Here is a 14,009-nt window from a genome sequence, read left to right on the forward strand (position 1 = left end):
TCCAGCACAATTCAAAAGCATCAATTCTTCAGCACTCAGCCTTCTTTATGGTCCAGCTGTCATATTTGTACATGACTACTGGAAAAACCATAGCTTTGACTAAACGGACCTTTATTGGCAAAGTGATGTCTCTGCTTTTCAATGCTTTGTCTAGGTTTGTCGTAGTTTCCCTTCCAAGGAGCAAGTGTCTTTTAATTTCGTGGCTGCAGTTGTCGTCTGCGGTGGTTTTAGAGTCCAAGAAAAATCTGTCACTGCTTTCACTTTTCACCCTTCTGTTTGCCATGAAGTGATGGCACCAGATGCCATGATCTTAGTTTTTTGAACGTTGAGTTTTAAGCCAGCTGTTTCACTCTCCTCTTTCACTTTCATCAAGAAGCTCTCTAATTCCTCTTCGCTTTCTGCCATAAGGGTGGTGTCATCTGCGTATCTGAGGTTATTGATATTTCTCCCAGCCATCTTGATCGCAGCTTGTGCTTCATCCAGCTGGCATTTTGCATGATGTACTCTGCATATACATTAAATAAGCAGGGTGGCAATATACAGCCTTGACATACTCCTTTCCCAACTTTGAACCAGTCTGTTGTTCCATGTCTGGTTTTGACTGTTGTTTCTTGACCTGCATACAGGTGCGTGACTACAAAATAGTGAATAATATACCTACCATGAAAATTATAGTAGTTTGATATTGATACAGAAAGTATAGAAGGATCAATGGTTCAGAAGGAAAAAACTCTGAATTAGATATAGGAAAGAAATTCCCTGGCAGTTCAATGGTTAGGACTTCCTTGCTGAGGGCCTAGAGTCAATCCCTGTTTGGAGAACTAGATCCCACAAGCCATGGCATGGCCTAAATAAGTAAATAAATAAGATATAGAAATATATGAGAATTTGGTATATGATAAAAAGGTCATTTTTAACAAATGGTCTTAGGGCAACATTTTCTAAGTTAGCAACTCTGCAAAAATAATAAGTTAATTCCAGATTGCTAAAAAAAAGTAGCAACATAAATTCTAGGTTATTAAAATAAAGAAGGAAGATATAATATCTGAGACATATAAAAGGGTTGCTTTTGTAATTATAAAATATTTCTGTATATTAAAAAATGGATATACCTATAAAACATTATGAAAGCCATAAAAGTAAGTCAAAACGAAAAAATTAAATAGGGCAAAGACATACAAGATTTGCTTGACATCATTAATTATCAAAATCATGAAAATAACAATGATAAGGTATTTTTCATTATTCAGATGGGAAAAGGTAAAACTTGTTAGGCAAAATCTGACATCAGTGAGAGAGTATGGGGAAATTTCCCCTCAGTCACTGTCAAAGTGGGTACAAACTGAAACATTTCCAGAGGGCAAGAGGGCAATATATATCATAATCTCAAATTAGAACACCCTCTGATTTAGCAATACTTTCAGGAATGTATCCTAAATGGTCATCACACTGTAGTTTGTAATAGCAAATTGCAGAATGGAAATGGCTTAAAAATGAAAGAAAGGGTACATCTCTACATTGTGTCCTCTCAATAGCTGAAAATGGTTAAGTAGATCTAGTATTGACATGAAAAAACATTTAAGATGTTGAATAAAAAATAGGTAGCTTTTTACATAGTGCTGTTTATACAAAGCTGTATAAAGCTCGGTGTGTGTGTATGTGTGTGTGCGTGAGCATGCTTGCCTATATATACCCTTTGAGAGATTCTAAAAGGAGCAAAGGTTTAGGTTCTGGAATTTCAGGTATATTATATTTTGTCCTTCGTTTTTTTTTTCTGTTGTATTAGAAGGAGAGAAATATCATTTTTAGAATCAGAAAAAAGCTATTTTTATAAAAAATGTAATTTCCATCATCACTAAAAAAATCTCAAGATTGTTCATAGCATATACTATTTAATATAAAAAATGCATAAATGCATATGCAAGGTAATAATCAGTGCCATCTTTTGCTCACCTACATAACTCATATGTAGATGGCACACTTAAGCTCTTCTTTGTGTGTTGCTATAATTTCATGACCAGATAACACAGGATGTCTTGCTGTGCTCTGTTGAAGAACTGTATTACCATGAAATGACGTGATGTAATCCAGTAATGACATGATGTAATACAGTACTATCTGGCTGGGAAATCTTAGGCAAATTACTTAGCCTCTCTGAATCTCCTAACTATCCTCCTTTGTAAAATTAACATCTACACTACCTACTTCCTAACATCTATAAGGATCAGATGAGATGATCAGTGTGAAAACACTTTCTAAATTTTTAAAGTGCAGGTGTAGTTCCCATTCTTATCACTGTGTTTATTAAACTAAGGAAAACTGCCATTAACAATTAGGAAGATTGATATTATCATGTATAAAATATGCTATCCAAGAGAAAACTTTGGAAGAAAGTGAAAAGGGAAGAATAAGCCTTAAATCTAGAATAAGAATCAAACTTTGGTCACATCTTTCTGCTAAGAATTATAAAATGACATTTTGATACTTTGAACCAAATAAAACACAGATGCAATTGCTCCATGGTGATGGTAAAGGAAGAAAGTGTAATCTATCCACCAGGAAGATTTTGATCCAAAATGAAACAGTTTTATCCGCCTGCTAGTCAGGCAGAAACCTAATTACTCTTGTTTGATCTACTACAGAGAGGAAAACCTGAGAAGCATAGATTATAGACAATTTTATTGATTTTAATCTTAGATATCAACAAATGAAGGTTTGGTACTTTGCATAGATAGGTACTATGCTGGTGTTAAGAATAAAACTCAATCAATAATAATAATTTTTGTTTGACTGACTTTTTTCTCATTTCAATTACAGAGTTGGCTATCTCATAGTTCCTTTATGTGAATGCTTTAAAGGTAATCTCTCTCCAGTTGAGAGTCTAATGTGGAACTACTTTTCATTTCATTTGATGTTTAGTTCAATTCAGTTGCTCAGTCGTGTCCGACTCTTTGCAACCCCATGGACTGCAGCACGCCAGGCTTCCCTGTCCATCACCAACTCCTGGAGCTTACTCAAACTCATGTCCATCGCGTCAGTGATGCCATCCAACCATCTCATCCTCTGTCATCCCCTTCTCCTCCTGCCTTCAATCTTTCCTAGCATCAGGGTCTTTTCAAATGAGTTAGTTCTTTGTATCAGGTGGCCAAAGCATTGGAGCTTCAGCTTTAGCATCAGTCCTTCCAATGAATATTCAGGACTGATTTCTTGTAGGATTGACTAGTTTGATCTCCTTGCAGTCCAAGGGACTCTCAAGAGTCTTCTCCGGCACCACAGTTTAATGTTGCAGACATCAAACTGGAATAAAGGAAACTTACAAGCTATGGGATGGTTGGGGGCGTAAAGAGAGATGAACTTAGATGAACTTTTCTTTATATTGTGTCAATCTTGATTACTGTTTGACCAGTTGGATCCAATGAAACATGGAAATGAGATCAAGCACGTGTAAACTAGACTACTCCTCCTTCTCTCTTGCTTTCCTTTGCACAACAGGGCAGTCTGAAGACCTGGGTTCTGAGCTCAGATCTGGTCCTCATGAGCTTAGCGATCTCATGTTGAAGGCTAGTGTGGCAAAGTGCTGAGAATTAGAATTCAGTGGTGCTTCACCGCAGACATCGGGCTAAACACTTTATATGCACTCTTTGTTATCCTCACAACAGTTCTGTGCTGTAAATGGTATTATCCCCTTTTTACAGATGAGGGAACTAAACTAATGAGAGTTAGGGAACTTGGCACAGGTTACACAGAAGAGAAATATTTTGAAGCTCAGATGAAGGACTGTTTAAGACAAATGTTTCGAAAATTGTAAAATGCTCTACAAATTTTAACTATCAATACTATTATATCATCCTCAGCAAAAAAGGTAAAAATTTTTTCTTTCCAAGTGCTGTTTCTAGAGAGGCTTCTACCTATTCTGCATTAATATAGCAACTTCTTCCATTTCCAAAAAATGTAAGATTAGTATTAATACCTGCAGGTGTTCCAATGGCCTTACTGTCGCAATGGCAGAAACAGTTGTTTTTGCAGAGATGATGACAGATACAGGAGGAAAACAAAAGGAAATCTACTCTCCTCGCCACTCTGTTAGGATTTAATAAAATCCACTGTGTTAATAAAACAGTGAATTCTATTGTATGTGTGGGAATCATTGGGCTGATAATGGCCTTGTATCATAATGGGTCTCTTGGGAAAGGTCACTCTTGGCTCTGTGACTTTCCTGTCTTGTCTCTTTTCAGTCACACAGGCAGCACGCACACAAGCTATTTGTCAACTTCACAGGCACTCAGCTGCAAACAGCAGCAACCCTCAGATTATCTTGATGGTTGGTGTGTCCTGAGAGATAAGACAGCTGCGTCACTCCTGAATGACTGGTGACTCCTTTAGAGGCTGTGGCCCTTTCTTTCATACAGAAGTTATCAGAGCACCCACCATTCAGTTCAGTGTTCCCTTATGGTTGTAACTGCTATTAATACAGTTAACCTTCTTATGGGAATATAATACCAGACAGTAGGGAAAAAGGCACAACTTCATTCCCACGTTCTAACTAGGACTTTGTGGTTTATTACATCTTTTCTCAACCCAGTGTTACTAATGGTATTTCTATTTGACTCTTCTCAGAAGTCAAATCATCAAATGATGCCTTTTGTTAATTCTCACGATCCTAATACGTTATGATCCTCTTTTATTTAGTTGGGGAGACTGAAGGAATTCTCAGCAGACCAATTTAGAAAGCACCAGAAAACCCCCTGGACTGAGAGATCTGATTACGTGGCACACCGTCTTACTCTCCTTGTCACAACCAGTGACCTCTTTCAGTGTCCCACGGTTCTTTCTTCATAAAAAAGAATTCACCTTTTAGGGAGTTAATCAAGCCAGTGAAATATATCTAGGGTTGTGTCTACGATCCGTATTGACTCCAAGTTGTTCTGCTGCACTGATGGGCTAGTCATCAGGTTTTCTCCTCTAAAATTCTTCAAGTCTGGGCACTGACGACCACGGGCTTTGGGGGGTTGCTGGTCCCATTTCTGGGTCCCGGATTGTGCTTATTTCTAACTTAAAAAAACTTGAGAGCAGGGCCCGATGAATTCTCAAAGGCATAGAACAGTCTTATTCTCCAAAGTCAGAGCTGAGGATCAGTTCAAAATCTGGAGGAAGGCTGGATGGATTGTTAAGGGCAGGCCTTCCAGAGGTGGTTAGTTACCCTCATCCTGGTCATTGTGGACTGCGGCATTCGTCCTAGCCAGCCATTTTTTAAAGATACACTCCTGGTCATGCAGTGTGTTCTGGAATACTTTTGTTTCCTTTTTATAATTGTTTCCTTTATTGATATTCTCATTTTGTTCATATGTTGTTTTCCTGACTTTCTTTAGTTCTTTGGCCATGTTTTACTTTAGTGATTTGAGTTTACTTAAGATTGTTTTAAAGTCTTAGGCTAGAGAGTCCAATGTCAAGGCTGGTTTTGATCCAGTTATTTTATTCTAAAGGGATAGGCTGTTCTTTCCTGTTTCTTTGTGTGCCTTGTTTGTTGAAAACTGAGTATTCGAATATTGTAACGGGATAATCTGGAAACCAGCTTCTACGCCTTCTCTAAGATGTGCTGGTTCTTATTTTTTGACTATTGAAGGCTGTAGCAGTCTATTGCTTAGTGGCTTTCCTGAACGATTTTTGCAAAGATTATATATCTTGTCATCTGTGGTACTTGAAGTCTCCGTTCCTTCAGAGATTCTTTGATGGCTAAGAAATAAAATAAAACTTTAAAAATGATCCCTTCCACCACAGGAAAAAAAAAAAAAAAAAGACCAAAAAACCACACCAAATACCTCTCCCAGTCTTTGCTGATGGGCTCTGAACTAGGACATTCCCACACTTATCCAGCCCTACCTTGAGTTTGGCAATCAGCCTGAGATGAAAATTTAGGGTCTTATCAAGTATTTTCTGAGCATGTGTCTTTCCTTGTACATGTGTGTGACTTTCTAAATTCCTGTGAGTAGTCCTTGTATTGTTTAGTCGCTTAGTCATGTCTGACTCTTTGTGACCCAGTGGACCGTAGCCCACTAGGCTCCTCTGTCCCTGGGATTTCCCAGGCAAGAGTACTGGCATAGGTTGCCAGTTCCTTCTCCAGGGGGTCTTCCTCACCTGGAGATCGAACTGGCGTCTCCTGTATTGGCAGGTAGAGTGGCAAATATCCTTGGATATTTTTGATTGCCCTGATTTCCCTTAAAACCTCTTTCAGTTTTTCCTCCAAAGTTTGGGTGGTCTATTGTATGCCTGGACCCTAATCTTTTACCCCAGATATCTGTGGGTTATTTGTATGCTTTGCAGCTTTTTTTGAACAATATATTCAGGTTTTCTGGCCCGAGTTCTCAGTCCAAACAGAGACAAGCACTTGATTTGGCCCTTCAGGTAGCCTCACACAAGTTGAATAGACATAAACAATAATTCGCAAATCAAGTTTGCTTTTTCTGGAACCCAGGACCAGAGTCCACACTAGGAACATGGGTACTGCTGTTTCAACACTGCCCTCATGCTGGGATGGAGGTGAAGCAAGCACAAGTTAAAAAGGTCACAAAGCCTTCTTAATTTGCAAGTTGTCTTTTTCTTGGTTGAGTATTCATTTAGTTGCTGCAAACCTTTGTTTTCCAGAGTCCTGCCAAAGTTGATGCTGACAATTTCTATCTGTTTTTCAGTGTTTCGGTGGGGGAATGAGAGCTTGGAATTGCCTACTCAACCATTTTACCATCCTCATTATCATTAGCATTTACTATATTGGAATTTTTGGTTTACAAAGCCCCTCTAATTTCTGTATTGAGTTGGCGTTTCTGGAGTAATTTGAGACTTATTTATTTGTCCCGTTTATCTCTACTCTTAGTGAAAGATGTTGTTATCTATTATGACCATAATTTCTTACTTATTTAAATTTTTTATTGGAGGATAGTTGACTTACAACGCTGTTTCCGTTTCATGTGTACAGCAAAGTGAATCAATTATACATATATCCACTCTTTTAGATTCTTTTCCCAAATAGGTCATTACAAAGTACTGAGTAGAGTTCCTGAGGTCTTATTAGTTATCTATTTTTTTATATAGTAGTATGTATATGTCAGTCTTAATCTCCCAATTTATCCCTCCCTGCCCTTTATTCCCTGGTAACCATATATTTGTTTTCTACATTTGTAACTCTGTTTTGTAGATTAGTTCATTCGTACCTTAAGATTCCACATATAAGTGATATCATATGACCATAATGTCTACATTTAAGATCCTGTAAATCAGTAGTTCTCAAACCTGACTGCACATCATACCTACCTATAGGATTTTTAAAATACAGAGATGCTCAGAATCCTCCTCTGACTTGAAAAATCTGAAACTCTGAGATTGAGTAGCAAAGTGAATAAACTCAACTAGGCTTCTCTTTAGAGTACCATGGTGAAGGATAACACATTTTTAAACATGTAGTAAAGTACTGTGTACATCACTGTAGTATAGGCGCACCTTGGAGATACTACAGATTCCCTTTCAGACCACCGCAAAAGAGCGAATGTGCAATGAAACAAGTCACATGAATTTTTTGGTTTCCAAGTGCCTAAAAGAGTTATATTTACACTATACCATAGTCTATCAGGGCTTCCCTGATAGCTCATCAGGTAAAGAATCTGCCTGCTATGCAGGAGACACCAGAGACGGGGGTTCGATCCCTGGGTTGGGAAGATCCCCTGGAGGAGGAAGTGGCAACCCACTCCAGTATTCTTGCCTGGAGAATCTCAGGGACAGAGGAGCCTGGTTACAGTCCATGGATTACACAGAGTTGGACATAACTGAGCACATGGCTGCTGCTGCTACTGCTGCTACGTCGCTTCAGTTGTGTCTGACTCTGTGCGACCCCGTAGACGGCAGCCCACCAGGCTCCCCCGTCCCTGGGATTCTCCAGGCAAGAACACTGGAGTGGGTTGCCGTTTCCTTCTCCAATGCATGAAAGTGAAAAGTGAAAGTGAAGTCACTCAGTCGTGTCCGACTCTTAGCAACCCCATGGACTGCAGCCCACCAGGTTCCTCCGTCCATGGGATTTTCCAGGCAAGAGTCCTGGAGCGGGTGCCATTGCCTTCTCCAAGCACATGGCACACATAGTCTATTAAGCGTGCAGCAGCAGTATGTGTAAAGAAACCATGTACACACCTTAATTAAAAAATACTTCAAAAAAAAAATACTTCATTGCTAAAAAATGCTAAGCACCATCTGAGCCTCCAGTGAGGTTAGAACTTCTTTTCTGGTAGAGGGCCTTGCCTCAGTGTTGGTAGATGGTGCCTGATCTAGGTGGGGGTTGCTGAAGGCTGGAGTGATTGTAATAGTCTCTTGAAATAAGACTGCAGTGAAGTTTACCTCATCAACTGACTCTTCGTTGCACAAATGATTTTTTGGTAGCATTCAGTGCTGTTTGTTAGCATTTTACCCACAGTAGAACTTTTTTCAAAGCTGGAATCAGCCCTCTCAGACTATGCCACTGCTTTGTCAACTAAGTGTAAGTAATGTTCTACATCTTTTGTTGTCGTTTCAACAATCTTCACAGCATCTTCACCAGGAGTGGATTCTATCTCAAGAAAACACTTTCTTTGCTAATCCATCAGAAGCAATTCCTCATCCATTAGAGTTTTATCATGAAACTGCAGCAATTCAGTCACATCTTCAGACTCCACTTCGAATTCTAGTTCTCTTGCTAATTCTGCCACACCTGCCCTGACTTCCTCCAGTGCAGTCTTGAACCCCTCAAAGTCACCCATGAGGTTTGGAATCAAGTTCTTCTGACTCCTGTTAAGGTTGATATTTTGACCTCTTCCCATGAATCATGTTCTTAATGGCATGCAGAATGGTTTTCTTGTTTCCAGAAGGTTTTTACTGTGCTTTGCCCTTATTCATCAGAGGAATCGCCATCTATGGCAGCTATATGTGCATGCTCAGCTGTGTCTGACTCTTTGTGCCCCTATGGACGTAGCCAGCCAGGCTCCTCTCTCCATGGGATTTTCCAGGCAAGAATCCTGAAGTGGGTTGCCATTTCCTTCTCCAAGGGATCTTTGTGATCCAGGGATAGAACTTGCGTCTCCTGCATTGGCAGGCAGATTCTTTACCACTGCACCACCTGGGAAGCCCAATGGCAGCTATAGTCTTACAAAATGTATGTTAAAGAATAAGACTTGAAAGTCGAAATTACCCCCTTGATACAAGCGCTGCATGATGGAAGTTGTGTTGGCAGACACGAGAACATGGATCTCGTTGTCCATCTCCATCAGAGCCCTTGGGTGACCAGGTGCGTGTCAATAAGCAACAATATTTTGAAAGGAATCGTTTTTCTCAACAGTGGGCTGAAAATATTCAGTAAATCATGTTGTAAAACAGATGTGCTGTCTTCCAGGCTTTGTGGTTCCATTGACAGAGCACAGGCAGAGGAGATTTAGCATAGTTCTTAATCCATAGAATTTTCAGAATGATAAATGAGCACTGACTCTAACTTCAAGTCCTCAGGTGCACTAGCCCCCAACAAGAGAGTCAGCCTGTGCTTTGAAGCTTTAAAGCCAGGCATTCACTCCTCTTCTCTGGCTAAGCCCTTGATGGCACCTTCTTCCAACAGAAGCCTGTTTGGCTTGCTTTGAAAATCTATGGTGTAGTGTAGCCCCCTTCATTGATGATCATCTGGGTAACTTGCTACAGCTTCTTCACGACACTTGCTGCTTCACCTTGCACTTGAATGTTTCTTAAATCTCACGAGCTAACTCTGCCAGCTTTAAACGTTTCTTCTGCAGCTTCCTCACCTTTTTCTTCAGCCTTCCTAGAACTGAGGAGAGCTGGGGTATTGCTCTAGATTAGGCTTTGACTTAGGGGAGTATTGTGGCTGGTTTGATCTCTCCAGGCCACTAAGCTTTCTCTTTATCAACAGTAAGGCAGTTTTGATTTCCCATCATTCATCTGTTGACTGGAGCAGCACTTGTAAAAATCTTTCAAGAACGTCTGCTTTGTATTCACGACTTGGTGAACTGTTTGGCACAAGAGGCCTAGTTTTGGCCTTTCTTGGCTTTTGAAGTGCCTTCCTTGATCAGTGTGTTGTTTCCAGCTTTTAAGTTACGGTGAGAGATATGCAGCTCTCCTTTTTTTAACTTGGACACTTAGAGGTCATTGGGTTTTTACTTGAACACTTAGCGTTATTGACTGGCTTAATTTCAAAATTGTTGTCTCAGGGAATAGGAAGTCCCGAGGAAGGGGGGAGAGATAGTTGGAGCAGTCAGGACACACAACACTTGTGGGTTAAATTTGCTGTCTCATATGGGCACAGGTTGTGATGCCCCAGAACAATAACCTCAAAGATCGCTGATCACAAGTCGCTATAACACATACAATAACAATGAAAATGTTTAATATTCTGATCATTCTGAAATGTGATACAGAGACCCGAAGTGAGCAAACACTGTTGGGAAAATGGCATTAACAGACTTACTTGACCAAGGGTTGCCACAAACTTCAGTTTGTGAAAAAAACATAGTATCTGTGAAGTTTTTTTTTGCTAAGTCTAACATTTTTATTCTTAAATATTTTGTTTCAATAAAGATCGAACATACTATTTGAAGTTAACCAGTGATTAACTTTGACAACAGCAATATGTGCACACTTGAATTAGTTTTTCTAACTGTGTACTTATTACATATATGTGTGTATGTCTATTTCTATTTGTACACATACATAATTAGATATTTTAAAAGGTAAACTCTTTACAGTGTTTAATGTGATGTTTAATTTTTCATTATTATATCTTGACTGGAAAAAAGGAGCAATAAAATAGATCTCTAGTTATCATACTAAGTGAAGTAAGTCAGAAAGAAAAATACGAATATGTATAATATCGCTTATATGTAAAATCTAAAATATGACACAAATAGACCTATCTATGAAACAAAAACAGACTCACAGACACAGAGAACAGATTTGCGGTTGCCAGGGATTGGGAAGTGCGAGAGGGATGGAGTGGGAGGTGGGGATTAGCAGATACAAACCATTATATATAGAATGGATAAACAACAAGGGCCTGCTGTATAGCACAGGGAAGTGTATTCAACATCCACTGATAAACTGTAATGGAAAAGAATTTTTAAAATTATATATATATGTAACTAATCTCTTTGCTGTGCAGCAGTAATTAATACAATATTATAAATCAATTATACTTCAATAAAAGTTTACACAAAAACTCCATCAGTGGCTAAGAAATGTATAACATAAAAAAATGTTGACTAAATAAAAAAAATTTTAATGTATCCCTAAATACATAGTTCTGTGGCCAGCAGTATTGTGAAAATATTGTTTATGTATGGTTAATGTCCTTACGGACTTTTGATTTTCAGGAAATATCAGTTTAAAGTAAATCATTAATTCAAAATGATAAAGATTCTTCTAGAGAACAGACTTCAGGGACTTCCCTGGTGGTCCAGTGGTCAAGACTCAGCTTCCAGTGCAGGTGGTATGTGTTTGGTCCCTGGTCAGGAAACTAGGATCCCGCATCCCACCCGACATCAGGCCCCACTGAGTCGTGGGCTCTCACAGCGTCCCTCACAACCTTCCTGCTGTTGCTCTCTGCACTAGTGTTTTCAAGTTAGCTCCCTTTCTAAAGTCAAGAGCTACCTAGACCCTCCTTCCCTGTGGCTCAGATGGTAAAAGCATCTGCCTACAATGCAGGAGACCCGGGTTTGATCCCTGGTTGGGAAGATCCCTGGAGAAGGAAATGGCAACTCACTCCAGTACTCTTGCCTGGAAAATCCCATGGACAGAGGAGCCTGATAGGCTACAGTCCATGGGATCGCAAAGAGTTGAACACGACTTAGCGACTTCACTTCCCTTCACTCTTTAGCTTAGTCTCCAGGGAAAGGTGTTGGCTCATTTATTTATCCCTATTCAACTTCTCTCTCTCTAGATAGATAGATTAGATAAATTGACTAGATAAAGCCATTTATCATAGTTTTAAAAAAGTTTATTTTATTTAACTATATCTGATTTATAGTGTTGTGTCAATTTCTAGTGTACAGCAAAGTGATTCAGTTATATGTATTTATATATGTATATAGATGCATTCTTTTTCATTTTTTTTTCCATTTTGGTTTATCACAGGATATTGAATATAATCCCTGGTGTCATTCTTTTTTTTTTTTTTTTTGAAGCCCCCTTTTAAAAGGGCTTGGGCAAAAAAGAGAAAATGTAATGCTTTTTCTTTTGTTCAGTAGAGGCACATTACTATTTGCTCCCTTAAGAAGGAATTTCAAGGAGAAGGCCTCAGAACATTTTTAAACCAGTGTCATGAATGCTTCCTTTTAATAAAAGAACCCCTCCTAAAATAATGCTGTGCTCAAGAGGATCATCTGATAGTTTTTTTTGCTATCTTCTTATTTCTACTATATTTGTATAATCATCGTGGCGAAATTATTGGAGAAATAGATGCTGTGATAGAATTTTCATGGTAAGGGTAATTTCTTTCCACCCTCCAACCCACCTTTCCCGCGTGCACATACAGCGTTATCTCTATATTTGTGCTTTAACCCGCAGTGCGCCATCTTTATAGTTTTTATTGACAGGTGCTCCAGTTGACTTCCTCTGTGACAAATGTTCGCTACATTTTTAGACTTTCCACAACTGGAGTTGTGCCCCATCTTTTTCTCACCTTGGTTAGAGGGGCAAGGATCAAAGCACAGAACTGGGCCAGTCACTGCTTATGTTTGTGCTTTATCTCATTAAGTGCTTATCACCAGGAAAGCAAACAGCCTGTCATGAAATTTGCCTTGCAAACAATATAACAAAGAAATCACATGAAAAGAGGCTGAACAGAAGGTGTGTTTAATCTGTTGTGGTGTTGGTTTCAGCCCCAGTTTTAGACTGAGAACGATGATACTTGGGAAAAAATTGGGAGTCTGCCTGCAGGCAACATTCACCCCTGATGCAGGGATTGCTACAGAAATCTAACCATTGGAAGTTTTCAACATACAAATCAGGATTTATTAAAGGAATTAATATCTTTGAAGGCTCACAAAGCAATCCTGTTTTCTTGCAAGATGGATGAAAGGCGGAGATTTCAAAACATTTGCTAGAAAACATCAATAGCCAATCCTGCTGATTTAATTTTTTCAATCCCTCAGGCATCAAAAGAAGTTGTGACTTGTCCACATTTGCCTCGGAAGCAAAGCAATATTGTAAATTAAAGATGGCTGGAGCTTAGCTGGCTGCATTTCATTTTTAATTAGTTGGCGCTTCACAATATTTCTCAATGTTTCTTAAGCTCAGAAGATAAGGAACTTCCTCCTCACATTTGTTGTGATGAGGGTGTGGGAAGTATGGGTGACATTCACTTACACACCCAAGAGAAAGTTCTTAGACTTGGCTGTCCATCCCAAACTTGAAAAGAATTGGTATTTAGTCAGATACATTCCTCTTCTTTATTCTTGAGCAAGCAGAGATTTCCGATTCCTTTTAACCAGTTGGGAACTCACAGACATAACGTCCCCAGAGATCAGTGCTAGGAATCAAAGCAAATTCTGACAAAGTGTAACAAAAGCAACAGATTTTGCTTTGGGCATTTTGTTGACGTGTGTGGCTAATTTGTAGGATGCAGACGTTGGAATTGTGTTTTCCCTACGATAATAAAAATGAAAAAGGCATGTAATATATGAGACTAATCTTTTATTGGGCTTCCCTGGTGGTTCAGAGGTTAAAGCGTCTGCCTCCAATGCAGGAGACCCAGGTTCGATCCCTGGGTTGGGAAGATCCCCTGGAGAAGGAAATGGTAACCCACTCCAGTATTCTTGCCTGGAGAATCCCATGGACGGAGAAGCCTGCTGGGCTGTTCATTCAAAATATGTCTATTGACTACTCTGTCAGGCACTGTTTTAAGCAATTGAGATAAAATGATGAAGAGGAAATCAAGATTCTGGACCTTGTGAAGCTTGCATTCATTGGTAGAAATATTACAGCCTAAAAAATACTCTTGT

General features: G+C 39.2%; 1 non-coding gene across 1 annotated transcript; it reads left to right on the forward strand.

Annotated features, from left to right (window-relative positions):
- Window positions 13,712–13,783, forward strand: TRNAW-CCA. Its single transcript has one exon. It is a non-coding gene; the product is annotated as a tRNA-Trp (tRNA).

Source organism: Capra hircus, chromosome 21 (genome assembly GCF_001704415.2).
Source record: "Capra hircus breed San Clemente chromosome 21, ASM170441v1, whole genome shotgun sequence".
Classification (NCBI taxonomy): Eukaryota; Metazoa; Chordata; class Mammalia; order Artiodactyla; family Bovidae; genus Capra; species Capra hircus.